The following is a 17,500-nucleotide window of genomic DNA, read 5'->3' on the forward strand; positions in this document are numbered from 1 at the left end:
TATACTTTTCCCTCCTCTCTCTCTCTCTCTCTCTCTCTCTCTCTGTTTGGCTATCTCTCTCTCTCTCTCTCTCTCTCTCTGTTTGGCTATCCTTTCCCCTCCTCTCTCTCTGTTTGGCTATCCTTTTCCCTCCTCTCTCTCTCTCTCTCTCTTTTTGGCTATCCTTTTCCCTCCTCTCTCTCTCTCTCTCTCTCTCTCTGTTTGGCTATCCTGTTCCCTCCTCTCTATCTCTCTCTCTCTCTCTCTCTCTCTCTCTCTCTGTTTGGCTATCCTGTTCCCTCCTCTCTCTCTCTCTCTCTCTCTCTCTCTCTCTCTCTCTGTTTGGCTATCCTTTCCCCTCCTCTCTCTCTGTTTGGCTATCCTTTTCCCTCCTCTCTCTCTCTCTCTCTCTCTCTCTCTTTTTGGCTATCCTTTTCCCTCCTCTCTCTCTCTCTCTCTCTCTCTCTCTGTTTGGCTATCTCTCTCTCTCTCTCTCTCTCTCTCTGTTTGGCTATCCTTTCCCCTCCTCTCTCTCTGTTTGGCTATCCTTTTCCCTCCTCTCTCTCTCTCTCTCTCTCTCTTTTTGGCTATCCTTTTCCCTCCTCTCTCTCTCTCTCTCTCTGTTTGGCTATCTCTCTCAATTCAATTCAATTTAAGGGGCTTTATTGGTGTAACCGATGTGAAATGGCAGGTTAGTTAGCGGGGTGCTAACAGCGTTTCAATCGGTGACATCACTCGCTCTGAGACCTGAAGTAGTTGTTCCCCTTGCTCTGCAAGGTCCGCGGCTTTTGTGGCGCGATGGGTAACGATGCTTCGAGGGTGTCAGTTGTTGATGTGTGCAGAGGGTCCCTGATTCAAGCCCAATTTGGGGCGAGGAGAGGGACGGAAGCTATACTGTTACATTGGCATGGGAAATATATGTTTAATTTACCAAAGGATAACAAACAAAAGTTAAATAAACAATTAACAGTAAACATTTCACTCACAGACGTTACAAAAGAATAAAGACATTTAAAATGTCATATTATGTCTATATACAGTGTTGTAACGATGTGCAACTAGTTAATGTACAAAAGGGAAAATAAGTAACCATAAATATGGGTTGTATTTACAATGGTGATTGTTCTTCACTGGTTGACCTTTTCTTGTGGCAACAGGTCACAAATCTTGCTGCTGTGATGGCACACTGTGGTATTTCACCCAGTAGATATGGAACGTTATCAAATTGGATTTATTTTCTAATTCTTTGTGGATCTGTGTAATCTGAGGGAAATATGTGTCTCTAATATGGTCATACATTTGGCAGGAGGTTAGGAAGTGCAGCTAAGTTTCCACCTCATGTTGTGGGCAGTGTTGCACATAGCCTGTCTTCTCTTGAGAGCCAGGTCTGCCTACAGCGGCCTTTCTCAATAGCAAGGCTGTGCTCACTGAGTCTATACATAGTTAGAGCTTTCCTTAATTTTGGGTTAGTCACAGTGGTCAGGTATTCTGCCACTGTGTACTCTCTGTTTAGGGCCAAATAGCATTCTAGTTTGCTCTGTTTTTTTGTTAATTCTTTCCAATGTGTCAAGTAATTATCTTTTTGTTTTCTCATGATTTGGTTGGGTCTAATTGTGTTGCTGTCCTGGGGCTCTGTGGGGTCTGTTTGTGTTTGTGAACAGAGCCCCAGGACCAGCTTGCTTAGGGGACTCTTCTCCAGGTTCATCTCTCTGTAGGTGATGACTCTGTGGGGTCTGTTTGTGTTTGTGAACAAAGCCCCAGGATCAGCTTGCTTAGGGGACTCTTCTCCAGGTTCATCTCTCTGTAGGTGATGGCTTTGTTATGGAAGGTTTGAGAATAGCTTCCTTTTAGGTGGTTGTAGAATTTAATGTCTCTTTTCTGGATTTTGATAATTAGCGGGTATCGGCCTAATTCTGCTTTGCATGCATTATTTTGTGTTTTACGTTATGCACTGTGGATATTTTTGCAGAATTCTGCATGCAGAGTGTCAATTTGGTGTTTGTCCCATTTTGTGAATTCTTGGTTGGTGAGCGGACCCCAGACCTCACAACCATAAAGGGCAATGGGTTCTATAACTGATTCAAGTATTTTTAGCCAGATCCTAATTGGTATGTCAAATGTTATGTTCCTTTTGATGGTGTAGAAGGCCCTTCTTGCCTCTTCTCTCAGATCGTTCACAGCTTTGTGGAAATTACCTTTGGCGCTGATGTTTAGGCCGAGGTATGTATCGTTTTTTGTGTGCTCAAGGGCAACGGTGTCAAGATGGAATTTGTATTTGTGGTCCTGGCATCTGGACCTTTTTTGGAACACCATTATTTTTGTCTTACTGTGATTTACTATCAGAATCTGTGCAGAAGATCTAGGTGCTGCTGTAGGCCCTCCTTGGTTGATGACAGAAGCACCAGATCATCAGCAAACAGTAGACATTTGACTTCAGATTCTAGTAGGGTGAGGCCGGGTGCTGCAGACTGTTCTAATGCCCTCGCCAATTCGTTAATATATATGTTGAAGAGGGTGGGGCTTAAGGTGCATCCCTGTCTCATCCCACGGCCCTGTGGAAAAAAAATGTGTTTTTTGCAAATTTTTACCGCACAATTGTTGTTTGTGTACATGGATTTTATAATGTCGTATGTTTTTCCCCCAACACCAATTTCCATCCATTTGTATAGCAGACCCTCATGCCAAATTGTGTCGAAAGCTTTTTTAAATGAACAAAGCATGAGAAACTTTTTTGCCTTTGTTTTGGTTTGTTTGTTTGTCAATTAGGTTGTGCAGGGTGAATACGTGGTCTGTCGTACGGTAATTTGGTAAAAAGCCAATTTGACATTTGCTCAGTACATTGTTTTTGTTGCTGTTGACACATATCCCCTGTTATTTATTGGGGTCAAATTAGTCTCCATTGTTTGCTATAATTCTCTCTCTCTCTCTCTCTCTCTCTCTCTTTCTCTCCCTCTCTCTCTGTTTGGCTGTCCTTTCCCCTCCACTCTCTATCCCTCTGTTTCTATCCATATCTCTCCAAGAGGGTAATGTTTTAATCAACCAATTATGTAATGACCAACCGTGACGAACAATATTAGTCACTGTCAGGAGGTCACCACGACTTCCACTGTGTCTGCCTGATAGACCTTACAGTACAACCAGTCAATAAACTACTGATATCTACAGCTTTCAGTCAATAGATATTTGATTAGCGGTAAGTATTGATTTCTGCCAGGTTGGTATAGTCCAGAAAGAGAGAGGTTTCTGTCTAGTTTAAAACCTCCAGAGTTCCAATTTTCAGACACACACAGTCAGATGGGCGGAGCGGAGCAGGCAACTCCATCAGAGCTGAGGAGAGGGAGCAGAACTGCTGCTGCCAAGTTACACACACACACACACACACACACACACACACACACACACACACACACACACACACACACACACACACACACACACACACACACACACACACACACACACACACACACACACACACACACACACACACACACACACACACACACACACGTATTCCTGCCACACATCTAGTAGCTCATGCTCACATAGGCTCAGACACATCCAGCTCCAAATGTCACAGCCAAGTTCCACTCTGATACAGGCCTCAGGCCTCAGTTCCACTCTGATACTGGCCTCAGTTCCACTCTGATACAGGCCTCAGGCCTCAGTTCCACTCTGATACACACCTCAGGCCTCAGTTCCACTCTGATACTGGCCTCATTTCCACTCTGATACTGGCCTCAGGCCTCAGTTCCACTCTGATACAGGCCTCAGTTCCACTCTGATACTGGCCTCAGTTCCACTCTGATACTGTCCTCAGTTCCACTCTGATACAGACCTCAGGCCTCAGTTCCACTCTGATACAGGCCTCAGGCCTCATTTCCACTCTGATACTGGCCTCAGGCCTCAGTTCCACTCTGATACTGGTCTCATTTGAACTCTGATACTGGCCTCAGTTCCACTCTGATACTGGCCTCAGTTCCACTCTGATACAGGCCTCAGGCCTAATTTCCACTCTGATACTGGCCTCAGGCCTCATTTCCACTCTGATACTGGGCTCATTTCCACTCTGATACTAGGCTCAGTTCCACTCTGATACTGGCCTCAGTTCCACTCTGATACAGGCCTCAGGCCTAATTTCCACTCTGATACTGGCCTCAGGCCTCATTTCCACTCTGATACTGGCCTCAGTTCCACTCTGATACTGGCCTCAGTTCCACTCTGATACAGGCCTCAGGCCTCATTTCCTCTCTGATACTGGCCTCAGGCCTCATTTCCACTCTGATACTGGCCTGAGTTCCACTCTGATACTGGGCTCATTTCCACTCTGATACTAGGCTCAGTTCCACTCTGATACTGGCCTCAGTTCCACTCTGATACAGGCCTCAGGCCTCATTTCCACTCTGATACTGGCCTCAGGCCTCATTTCCACTCTGATACTGGCCTCAGTTCCACTCTGATACTGGCCTCAGTTCCACTCTGATACAGGCCTCAGGCCTCATTTCCACTCTGATACTGGCCTCAGGCCTCATTTCCACTCTGATACTGGCCTCAGTTCCACTCTGATACAGGCCTCAGGTCTCAGTTCCACTCTGATACTGCCCTGAGTTCCACTCTGATACTGGCCTCAGTTCCACTCTAATACTGGACTCAGTTCCACTCTGATACTGGCCTCAGTTCCACTCTGATACAGGCCTCAGGCCTCATTTCCACTCTGATACTGTCCTCAGGCCTCATTTCCACTCTGATACTGCCCTGAGTTCCACTCTGATACTGGCCTCAGTTCCACTCTGATTCAGGCCTCAGGCCTCAGTTCCACTCTGATACTGGCCTCAGTTCCACTCTAATACTGGTCTCAGGTCCACTCTGATACTGGCCTCAGTTCTACTCTGATACTGTCCTCAGTTCCACTCTGATACAGACCTCAGGCCTCAGTTCCACTCTGATACAGGCCTCAGAGCTCAGTTCCACTCTGATACAGGCCTCAGGCCTCAGTTCCACTCTGATACTGGACTCAGTTCCACTCTGATACAGGCCTCAGGCCTCAGTTCCACTCTGATACAGGCCTCAGGTCCCAGTTCCACTCTGATACAGGCCTCAGTTCTCAGTTCCACTCTGATACAGGCCTCAGGCCTCAGTTCCACTCTGATACAGGCCTCAGGCCTCATTTCCACTCTGATACTGGCCTCAGTTGCACTCTGATACTGGACTCATTTCCACTCTGATACTGGCCTCAGTTCCACTCTGATACAGGCCTCAGGCCTCATTTCCACTTTGATACAGGCCTCAGACCTCAGTTCCACTCTGATACAGGCCTCAGACCTCAGTTCCACTCTGATTCGGACCTCAGTTCCACTCTGATACTGGCGTCAGGCATCAGACCTCAGTTCCACTCTGATACAGGCCTCAGGCCTCAGCTCCACTCTGATACAGGCCTCAGGCCTCAGCTCCACTCTGATACAGGCCTCAGCTCCACTCTGATACAGGCCTCAGGCCTCAGTTCCACTCTGATACAGGCCTCAGGCCTCAGTTCCACTCTGATACAGCCCTCAGGCCTCATTTCCACTCTGATACTGGCCTCAGGCCTCATTTCCACTCTGATACTGGCCTCAGTTCCACTCTGATACAGGCCTCAGGCCTCATTTCCACTCTGATACTGGCCTCAGGCCTCATTTCCACTCTGATACTGGCCTGAGTTCCACTCTGATACTGGCCTCAGTTCCACTCTGATACAGGCCTCAGGCCTCAGTTCCACTCTGATACTGGCCTCAGTTCCACTCTAATACTGGCCTCAGTTCCACTCTGATACTGGCCTCAGTTCCACTCTGATACAGGCCTCAGGCCTCATTTCCACTCTGATACTGGCCTCAGGCATCATTTCCACTCTGATACTGCCCTGAGTTCCACTCTGATACTGGCCTCATTTCCACTCTGATACTGGCCTCAGGCCTCAGTTCCACTCTGATACTGGCCTCAGTTCCACTCTAATACTGGTCTCAGTTCCACTCTGATACTGGCCTCAGTTCTACTCTGATACTGTCCTCAGTTCCACTCTGATACAGACCTCAGGCCTCAGTTCCACTCTGATACAGGCCTCAGAGCTCAGTTCCACTCTGATACAGGCCTCAGGCCTCAGTTCCACTCTGATACTGGACTCAGTTCCACTCTGATACAGGCCTCAGGCCTCAGTTCCACTCTGATACAGGCCTCAGGCCTAAGTTCCACTCTGATACAGGCCTCAGTTCTCAGTTCCACTCTGATACAGGCCTCAGGCCTCAGTTCCACTCTGATACAGGCCTCAGGCCTCATTTCCACTCTGATACTGGCCTCAGTTGCACTCTGATACTGGACTCATTTCCACTCTGATACTGGACTCAGTTCCACTCTGATACAGGCCTCAGGCCTCATTTCCACTTTGATACAGGCCTCAGACCTCAGTTCCACTCTGATACAGGCCTCAGACCTCAGTTCCACTCTGATTCGGACCTCAGTTCCACTCTGATACTGGCCTCAGGCATCAGACCTCAGTTCCACTCTGATACAGGCCTCAGGCCTCAGCTCCACTCTGATACAGGCCTCAGCTCCACTCTGATACAGGCCTCAGGCCTCAGTTCCACTCTGATACAGGCCTCAGGCCTCAGTTCCACTCTGATACAGCCCTCAGGCCTCAGGCCTGAGTTCCACTCTGATACAGGCCTCAGGCCTCAGCTCCACTCTGATACAGGCCTCAGGCCTCAGCTCCACTCTGATACAGGCCTCAGACCTCAGCTCCACTCTGATACAGGCCTCAGCTCCACTCTGATACAGGCCTCAGGCCTCAGCTCCACTCTGATACAGGCCTCAGGCCTCAGCTCCACTCTGATACAGGCCTCAGCCCTCAGCTCCACTCTGATACAGGCCTCAGCTCCACTCTGATACAGGCCTCAGGCCTCAGTTCCACTCTGATACAGGCCTCAGGCCTCAGTTCCACTCTGATACAGCCCTCAGGCCTCAGGCCTGAGTTCCACTCTGATACAGGCCTCAGGCCTCAGCTCCACTCTGATACAGGCCTCAGGCCTCAGCTCCACTCTGATACAGGCCTCAGCTCCACTCTGATACAGGCCTCAGGCCTCATTTCCACTCTGATACTGGCCTCATGCCTCATTTCCACTCTGATACTGGCCTGAGTTCCACTCTGATACTGGCCTCAGTTCCACTCTGATACAGGCCTCAGGCCTCAGTTCCACTCTGATACAGGCCTAAGAGCTCAGTTCCAATCTGATACAGGCCTCAGGCCTCAGTTCCACTCTGATACTGGCCTCAGTTCCACTCTGATACAGGCCTCAGGCCTCAGTTCCACTCCGATACAGGCCTCAGGCCTCAGTTCCACTCTGATACAGGCCTCAGTTCTCAGTTCCACTCTGATACAGGCCTTAGGCCTCAGTTCCACTCTGATACAGGCCTCAGGCCTCATTTCCACTCTGAAACTGGCCTCAGTTGCACTCTGATACTGGACTCATTTCCACTCTGATACTGGCCTCAGTTCCACTCTGATACAGGCCTCAGGCCTCATTTCCACTTTGATACAGGCCTCAGACCTCAGTTCCACTCTGATACAGGCCTCAGACCTCAGTTCCACTCTGATTCGGACCTCAGTTCCACTCTGATACTGGCCTCAGGCATCAGACCTCAGTTCCACTCTGATACAGGCCTCAGGCCTCAGCTCCACTCTGATACAGGCCTCAGGCCTCAGCTCCACTCTGATACAGGCCTCAGCTCCACTCTGATACAGGCCTCAGGCCTCAGTTCCACTCTGATACAGGCCTCAGGCCTCAGCTCCACTCTGATACAGGCCTCAGGCCTCAGCTCCACTCTGATACAGGCCTCAGGCCTCAGCTCCACTCTGATACAGGCCTCAGGCCTCAGCTCCACTCTGATACAGGCCTCAGCTCCACTCTGATACAGGCCTCAGGCCTCAGTTCCACTCTGATACAGGCCTCAGGCCTCAGCTCCACTCTGATACAGGCCTCAGCTCCACTCTGATACAGGCCTCAGGCCTCAGCTCCACTCTGATACAGGCCTCAGGCCTCAGCTCCACTCTGATACAGGCCTCAGCTCCACTCTGATACAGGCCTCAGGCCTCAGTTCCACTCTGATACAGGCCTCAGGCCTCAGTTCCACTCTGATACAGCCCTCAGGCCTCAGGCCTGAGTTCCACTCTGATACAGGCCTCAGGCCTCAGCTCCACTCTGATACAGGCCTCAGGCCTCAGCTCCACTCTGATACAGGCCTCAGCTCCACTCTGATACAGGCCTCAGGCCTCAGCTCCACTCTGATACAGGCCTCAGACCTCAGCTCCACTCTGATACAGGCCTCAGGCGTCAGACCTCAGTTCCACTCTGATACAGGCCTCAGGCCTCAGCTCCACTCTGATACAGGCCTCAGGCCTCAGCTCCACTCTGATACAGGCCTCAGCTCCACTCTGATACAGGCCTCATGCCTCAGCTCCACTCTGATACAGGCCTCAGACCTCAGCTCCACTCTGATACAGGCCTCAGGCCTCAGCTCCACTCTGATACAGGCCTCAGACCTCAGCTCCACTCTGATACAGGCCTCAGGCCTCAGCTCCACTCTGATACAGGCCTCAGACCTCAGTTCCACTCTGATACAGACCTCAGACTTCAGCTCCACTCTGAAACAGACCTCAGACCTCAGCTCCACTCTGATACTGGTCTCAGTTCCACTCTGATACAGGCCTCAGGCCTCATTTCCACTCTGATACTGGCCTCAGGCCTCATTTCCACTCTGATACTGGCCTGAGTTCCACTCTGATACTGGCCTCAGTTCCACTCTGATACAGGCCTCAGGCCTCAGTTCCACTCTGATACTGGACTCAGTTCCACTCTGATACAGGCCTCAGGCCTCAGTTCCACTCTGATACAGGCTTCAGGCCTCAGTTCCACTCTGATTCAGGCCTCAGGCCTCAGTTCCACTCTGATACAAGCCTCAGGCCTCATTTCCACTCTGATACTGGCCTCAGTTCCACTCTGATACTGGCCTCATTTCCACTCTGATACTGGCCTCAGTTCCACTCTGATACAGGCCTCAGGCCGCATTTCCACTTTGATACAGGCCTCAGACCTCAGTTCCACTCTGATACAGGCTTCAGGCCTCAGCTCCACTCTGATACATGCCTCAGCTACACTCTGATACAGGCTTCAGGCCTCAGTTCCACTCTGATTCAGACCTCAGGCCTCAGTTCCACTCTGATACAGGCCTCAGGCCTCAGTTCCACTCTGATACAGGCCTCAGTTCTCAGTTCCACTCTGATACAGGCCTCAGGCCTCAGTTCCACTCTGATACAGGCCTCAGGCCTCATTTCCACTCTGATACTGGCCTCAGTTGCACTCTGATACTGGACTCATTTCCACTCTGATACTGGACTCAGTTCCACTCTGATACAGGCCTCAGGCCTCATTTCCACTTTGATACAGGCCTCAGACCTCAGTTCCACTCTGATACAGGCCTCAGACCTCAGTTCCACTCTGATTCGGACCTCAGTTCCACTCTGATACTGGCCTCAGGCATCAGACCTCAGTTCCACTCTGATACAGGCCTCAGGCCTCAGCTCCACTCTGATACAGGCCTCAGGCCTCAGCTCCACTCTGATACAGGCCTCAGCTCCACTCTGATACAGGCCTCAGGCCTCAGTTCCACTCTGATACAGGCCTCAGGCCTCAGTTCCACTCTGATACAGCCCTCAGGCCTCAGGCCTGAGTTCCACTCTGATACAGGCCTCAGGCCTCAGCTCCACTCTGATACAGGCCTCAGGCCTCAGCTCCACTCTGATACAGGCCTCAGACCTCAGCTCCACTCTGATACAGGCCTCAGCTCCACTCTGATACAGGCCTCAGGCCTCAGCTCCACTCTGATACAGGCCTCAGGCCTCAGCTCCACTCTGATACAGGCCTCAGGCCTCAGCTCCACTCTGATACAGGCCTCAGCTCCACTCTGATACAGGCCTCAGGCCTCAGTTCCACTCTGATACACGCCTCAGGCCTCAGTTCCACTCTGATACAGCCCTCAGGCCTCAGGCCTGAGTTCCACTCTGATACAGGCCTCAGGCCTCAGCTCCACTCTGATACAGGGCTCAGGCCTCAGCTCCACTCTGATACAGGCCTCAGCTCCACTCTGATACAGGCCTCAGGCCTCATTTCCACTCTGATACTGGCCTCATGCCTCATTTCCACTCTGATACTGGCCTGAGTTCCACTCTGATACTGGCCTCAGTTCCACTCTGATACAGGCCTCAGGCCTCAGTTCCACTCTGATACAGGCCTAAGAGCTCAGTTCCAATCTGATACAGGCCTCAGGCCTCAGTTCCACTCTGATACTGGCCTCAGTTCCACTCTGATACAGGCCTCAGGCCTCAGTTCCACTCCGATACAGGCCTCAGGCCTCAGTTCCACTCTGATACAGGCCTCAGTTCTCAGTTCCACTCTGATACAGGCCTTAGGCCTCAGTTCCACTCTGATACAGGCCTCAGGCCTCATTTCCACTCTGAAACTGGCCTCAGTTGCACTCTGATACTGGACTCATTTCCACTCTGATACTGGCCTCAGTTCCACTCTGATACAGGCCTCAGGCCTCATTTCCACTTTGATACAGGCCTCAGACCTCAGTTCCACTCTGATACAGGCCTCAGACCTCAGTTCCACTCTGATTCGGACCTCAGTTCCACTCTGATACTGGCCTCAGGCATCAGACCTCAGTTCCACTCTGATACAGGCCTCAGGCCTCAGCTCCACTCTGATACAGGCCTCAGGCCTCAGCTCCACTCTGATACAGGCCTCAGCTCCACTCTGATACAGGCCTCAGGCCTCAGTTCCACTCTGATACAGGCCTCAGGCCTCAGCTCCACTCTGATACAGGCCTCAGGCCTCAGCTCCACTCTGATACAGGCCTCAGGCCTCAGCTCCACTCTGATACAGGCCTCAGGCCTCAGCTCCACTCTGATACAGGCCTCAGCTCCACTCTGATACAGGCCTCAGGCCTCAGTTCCACTCTGATACAGGCCTCAGGCCTCAGTTCCACTCTGATACAGCCCTCAGGCCTCAGGCCTGAGTTCCACTCTGATACAGGCCTCAGGCCTCAGCTCCACTCTGATACAGGCCTCAGGCCTCAGCTCCACTCTGATACAGGCCTCAGCTCCACTCTGATACAGGCCTCAGCTCCACTCTGATACAGGCCTCAGGCCTCAGCTCCACTCTGATACAGGCCTCAGGCCTCAGCTCCACTCTGATACAGGCCTCAGGCCTCAGCTCCACTCTGATACAGGCCTCAGCTCCACTCTGATACAGGCCTCAGGCCTCAGTTCCACTCTGATACAGGCCTCAGGCCTCAGTTCCACTCTGATACAGCCCTCAGGCCTCAGGCCTGAGTTCCACTCTGATACAGGCCTCAGGCCTCAGCTCCACTCTGATACAGGCCTCAGGCCTCAGCTCCACTCTGATACAGGCCTCAGCTCCACTCTGATACAGGCCTCAGGCCTCAGCTCCACTCTGATACAGGCCTCAGACCTCAGCTCCACTCTGATACAGGCCTCAGGCGTCAGACCTCAGTTCCACTCTGATACAGGCCTCAGGCCTCAGCTCCACTCTGATACAGGCCTCAGGCCTCAGCTCCACTCTGATACAGGCCTCAGCTCCACTCTGATACAGGCCTCATGCCTCAGCTCCACTCTGATACAGGCCTCAGACCTCAGCTCCACTCTGATACAGGCCTCAGACCTCAGCTCCACTCTGATACAGGCCTCAGGCCTCAGCTCCACTCTGATACAGGCCTCAGACCTCAGTTCCACTCTGATACAGACCTCAGACTTCAGCTCCACTCTGAAACAGACCTCAGACCTCAGCTCCACTCTGATACTGGTCTCAGTTCCACTCTGATACAGGCCTCAGGCCTCATTTCCACTCTGATACTGGCCTCAGGCCTCATTTCCACTCTGATACTGGCCTGAGTTCCACTCTGATACTGGCCTCAGTTCCACTCTGATACAGGCCTCAGGCCTCAGTTCCACTCTGATACTGGCCTCAGTTCCACTCTGATACAGGCCTCAGGCCTCAGTTCCACTCTGATACAGGCTTCAGGCCTCAGTTCCACTCTGATTCAGGCCTCAGGCCTCAGTTCCACTCTGATACAAGCCTCAGGCCTCATTTCCACTCTGATACTGGCCTCAGTTCCACTCTGATACTGGCCTCATTTCCACTCTGATACTGGCCTCAGTTCCACTCTGATACAGGCCTCAGGCCGCATTTCCACTTTGATACAGGCCTCAGACCTCAGTTCCACTCTGATACAGGCCTCAGGCCTCAGCTCCACTCTGATACATGCCTCAGCTACACTCTGATACAGGCTTCAGGCCTCAGTTCCACTCTGATTCAGACCTCAGGCCTCAGTTCCACTCTGATACAGGCCTCAGGCCTCAGTTCCACTCTGATACAGGCCTCAGCCCTCATTTCCACTCTGATACTGGCCTCATTTCCACTCTGATACTGGCCTCATTTCCACTCTGATACTGGCCTCAGTTCCACTCTGATACAGGCCTCAGGCCGCATTTCCACTTTGATACAGGCCTCAGACCTCAGTTCCACTCTGATACAGGCCTCAGGCCTCAGTTCCACTCTGATACAGCCCTCAGGCCTCAGGCCTGAGTTCCACTCTGATACAGGCCTCAGCTCCACTCTGATACAGGCCTCAGGCCTCAGCTCCACTCTGATACAGGCCTCAGCTCCACTCTGATACAGGCCTCAGGCCTCAGCTCCACTCTGATACAGGCCTCAGACCTCAGCTCCACTCTGATACAGGCCTCAGGCGTCAGACCTCAGTTCCACTCTGATACAGGCCTCAGGCCTCAGCTCCACTCTGATACAGGCCTCAGGCCTCAGCTCCACTCTGATACAGGCCTCAGCTCCACTCTGATACAGGCCTCAGGCCTCAGCTCCACTCTGATACAGGCCTCAGCTCCACTCTGATACAGGCCTCAGGCCTCAGCTCCACTCTGATACAGGCCTCAGACCTCAGCTCCATTCTGATACAGGCCTCAGGCCTCAGCTCCACTCTGATACAGGCCTCAGACCTCAGTTCCACTCTGATACAGACCTCAGACCTCAGCTCTACTCTGATACAGACCTCAGACCTCAGCTCCACTCTGCTACTGGCCTCAGTTCCACTCTGATACAGGCCTCAGGCCTCATTTCCACTCTGATACTGGCCTCAGGCCTCATTTCCACTCTGATACTGGCCTGAGTTCCACTCTGATACTGGCCTCAGTTCCACTCTGATACAGGCCTCAGACCTCAGTTCCACTCTGATACTGGCATCAGTTCCACTCTGATACAGGCCTCAGGCCTCAGTTCCACTCTGATACAGGCTTCAGGCCTCAGTTCCACTCTGATTCAGGCCTCAGGCCTCAGTTCCACTCTGATACAGGCCACAGGCCTCAGTTCCACTCTGATACAGGCCTCAGGCCTCATTTCCACTCTGATACTGGCCTCAGTTCCACTCTGATACTGGCCTCATTTCCACTCTGATACTGGGCTCAGTTCCACTCTGATACAGGCCTCAGGCCGCATTTCCACTTTGATACAGGCCTCAGACCTCAGTTCCACTCTGATACAGGCCTCAGGCCTCAGCTCCACTCTGATACAGGCCTCTTGCCTCAGCTCCACTCTGATACATGCCTCAGCTCCACTCTGATACAGGCCTCAGGCCTCAGCTCCACTCTGATACAGGCCTCAGACCTCAGCTCCACTCTGATACAGGCCTCAGGCCTCAGCTCCACGCTGATACAGGCCTCAGGCCTCAGTTCCACTCTGATACAGGCCTCAGTTCTCAGGTCCACTCTGATACAGGCCTCAGGCCTCAGTTCCACTCTGATACAGGCCTCAGGCCTCATTTCCACTCTGATACTGGCCTCAGTTGCACACTGATACTGGACTCATTTCCACTCTTATACTGGCCTCAGTTCCACTTTGATACAGGCCTCAGGCCTCATTTCCACTTTGATACAGGCCTCAGACCTCAGTTCCACTCTGATACAGGCCTCAGACCTCAGTTCCACTCTGATTCGGACCTCAGTTTCACTCTGATACTGGCCTCAGGCATCAGACCTCAGTTCCACTCTGATACAGGCCTCAGGCCTCAGCTCCACTCTGATACAGGCCTCAGGCCTCAGCTCCACTCTGATACAGGCCTTAGCTCCACTCTGATACAGGCCTCAGGCCTCAGTTCCACTCTGATACAGGCCTCAGGCCTCAGTTCCACAATGATACAGCCCTCAGGCCTCAGGCCTGAGTTCCACTCTGATACAGGGCTCAGGCCTCAGCTCCACTCTGATACAGGCCTCAGGCCTCAGCTCCACTCTGATACAGGCCTCAGCTCCACTCTGATACAGGCCTCAGGCCTCAGCTCCACTCTGATACAGGCCTCAGGCCTCAGCTCCACTCTGATACAGGCCTCAGGCCTCAGTTCCACTCTGATACAGGCCTCAGAGCTCAGTTCCACTCTGATACAGGCCTCAGGCCTCAATTCCACTCTGATACTGGCCTCAGTTCCACTCTGATACAGGCCTCAGGCCTCAGTTCCACTCCGATACAGGCCTCAGGCCTCAGTTCCACTCTGATACAGGCCTCAGTTCTCAGTTCCACTCTGATACAGGCCTTAGGCCTCAGTTCCAGACTGATACAGGCCTCAGGCCTCATTTCCACTCTGAAACTGGCCTCAGTTGCACTCTGATACTGGACTCATTTCCACTCTGATACTGGCCTCAGTTGCACTCTGATACTGGACTCATTTCCACTCTGATACTGGCTTCAGTTCCACTCTGATACAGGCCTCAGGCCTCATTTCCAATTTGATACAGGCCTCAGACCTCAGTTCCACTCTGATACAGGCCTCAGACCTCAGTTCCACTCTGATTCGGACCTCAGTTCCACTCTGATACTGGCCTCAGGCATCAGACCTCAGTTCCTCTCTGATACAGGCCTCAGACCTCAGTTCCACTCTGATTCGGACCTCAGTTCCACTCTGATACTGGCCTCAGGCATCAGACCTCAGTTCCACTCTGATACAGGCCTCAGGCCTCAGCTCCACTCTGATACAGGCCTCAGGCCTCAGCTCCACTCTGATACAGGCCTCAGCTCCACTCTGATACAGGCCTCAGGCCTCAGTTCCACTCTGATACAGGCCTCAGGCCTCAGTTCCACAATGATACAGCCCTCAGGCCTCAGGCCTGAGTTCCACTCTGATACAGGGCTCAGGCCTCAGCTCCACTCTGATACAGGCCTCAGGCCTCAGCTCCACTCTGATACAGGCCTCAGCTCCACTCTGATACAGGCCTCAGGCCTCAGCTCCACTCTTATACAGGCCTCAGGCCTCAGCTCCACTCTGATACAGGCCTCAGGCCTCAGTTCCACTCTGATACAGGCCTCAGAGCTCAGTTCCACTCTGATACAGGCCTCAGGCCTCAATTCCACTCTGATTCTGGCCTCAGTTCCACTCTGATTCAGGCCTCAGTTCCACTCCGATACAGGCCTCAGGCCTCAGTTCCACTCTGATACAGGCCTCAGTTCTCAGTTCCACTCTGATACAGGCCTTAGGCCTCAGTTCCAGACTGATACAGGCCTCAGGCCTCATTTCCACTCTGAAACTGGCCTCAGTTGCACTCTGATACTGGACTCATTTCCACTCTGATACTGGCTTCAGTTCCACTCTGATACAGGCCTCAGGCCTCATTTCCAATTTGATACAGGCCTCAGACCTCAGTTCCACTCTGATACAGGCCTCAGACCTCAGTTCCACTCTGATTCGGACCTCAGTTCCACTCTGATACTGGCCTCAGGCATCAGACCTCAGTTCCACTCTGATACAGGCCTCAGGCCTCAGCTCCACTCTGATACAGGCCTCAGGCCTCAGCTCCACTCTGATACAGGCGTCAGCTCCACTCTGATACAGGCCTCAGGCCTCAGTTCCACTCTGATACAGGCCTCAGGCCTCAGTTCCACTCTGATACAGCCCTCAGGCCTCAGGCCTGAGTTCCACTCTGATACAGGCCTCAGGCCTCAGCTCCACTCTGATACAGGCCTCAGCTCCACTCTGATACAGGCCTCAGGCCTCAGCTCCACTCTGATACAGGCCTCAGGCCTCAGCTCCACTCTGATACAGGCCTCAGTTCCACTCTGATACAGGCCTCAGGCCTCAGCTCCACTCTGATACAGGCCTCAGGCCTCAGCTCCACTCTGATACAGGCCTCAGGCCTCAGCTCCACTCTGATACAGGCCTAAGACCTCAGCTCCACTCTGATACAGGCCTCAGGCCTCAGCTCCACTCTGATACAGGCCTCAGACCTCAGCTCCACTCTGATACAGGCCTCAGCCCTCAGCTCCACTCTGATACAGACCTCAGACCTCAGTTCCACTCTGATACAGACCTCAGACCTCAGCTCCACTCTGATACAGACCTCAGACCTCAGCTCTACTCTGATACTGGTCTCAGTTCCACTCTGATACAGGCCTCAGGCCTCATTTCCACTCTGATACTGGCCTCAGGCCTCATTTCCACTCTGATACTGGCCTGAGTTCCACTCTGATACTGGCCTCAGCTCCACTCTGATACAGGCCTAAGACCTCAGCTCCACTCTGATACAGGCCTCAGGCCTCAGCTCCACTCTGATACAGGCCTCAGACCTCAGCTCCACTCTGATACAGGCCTCAGGCCTCAGCTCCACTCTGATACAGGCCTCAGACCTCAGTTCCACTCTGATACAGACCTCAGACCTCAGCTCCACTCTGATACAGACCTCAGACCTCAGCTCTACTCTGATACTGGTCTCAGTTCCACTCTGATACAGGCCTCAGGCCTCATTTCCACTCTGATACTGGCCTCAGGCCTCATTTCCACTCTGATACTGGCCTGAGTTCCACTCTGATACTGGCCTCAGTTCCACTCTGATACAGGCCTCAGGCCTCAGTTCCACTCTGATACTGGCCTCAGTTCCACTCTGATACAGGCCTCAGGCCTCAGTTCCACTCTGATACAGGCTTCAGGCCTCAGTTCCACTCTGATTCAGGCCTCAGGCCTCAGTTCCACTCTGATACAGGCCTCAGGCCTCAGTTCCACTCTGATACAGGCCTCAGGCCTCATTTCCACTCTGATACTGGCCTCAGTTCCACTCTGATACTGGCCTCATTTCCACTCTGATACTGGCCTCAGGCCTCAGCTCCACTCTGGTCTGAGGTCTGTATCAGAGTGGAGCTGAGGCCTGAGGCCTGTATCAGAGTGGATCTGAGGTCTGAGGCCTGTATCAGAGTGGAGCTGAGGCCTGAGGCCTGTATCAGAGTGGAGCTGAGGTCTGTATCAGAGTGGAGCTGGGGCCTGAGGCCTTGATACAGGCCTCAGGCCAGAGTTCCACTCTGATACAGGCCTCAGGCCTCAGCTCCACTCTGATACAGACCTCAGGCCTCAGCTCCACTCTGATACAGAC

General features: G+C 52.5%; 1 protein-coding gene across 7 annotated transcripts in view; it reads left to right on the forward strand.

The window, feature by feature from the left end:
* fgfr3 (fibroblast growth factor receptor 3) overlaps window positions 1–17,500 on the forward strand; it is a 301,397-nt gene that overhangs the window by 121,128 nt on the left and 162,769 nt on the right. The window lies entirely within an intron of this gene.

Source organism: Salmo salar, chromosome 09, assembly GCF_965601325.2.
Source record: "Salmo salar chromosome 09, fSalSal1, whole genome shotgun sequence".
Classification (NCBI taxonomy): Eukaryota; Metazoa; Chordata; class Actinopteri; order Salmoniformes; family Salmonidae; genus Salmo; species Salmo salar.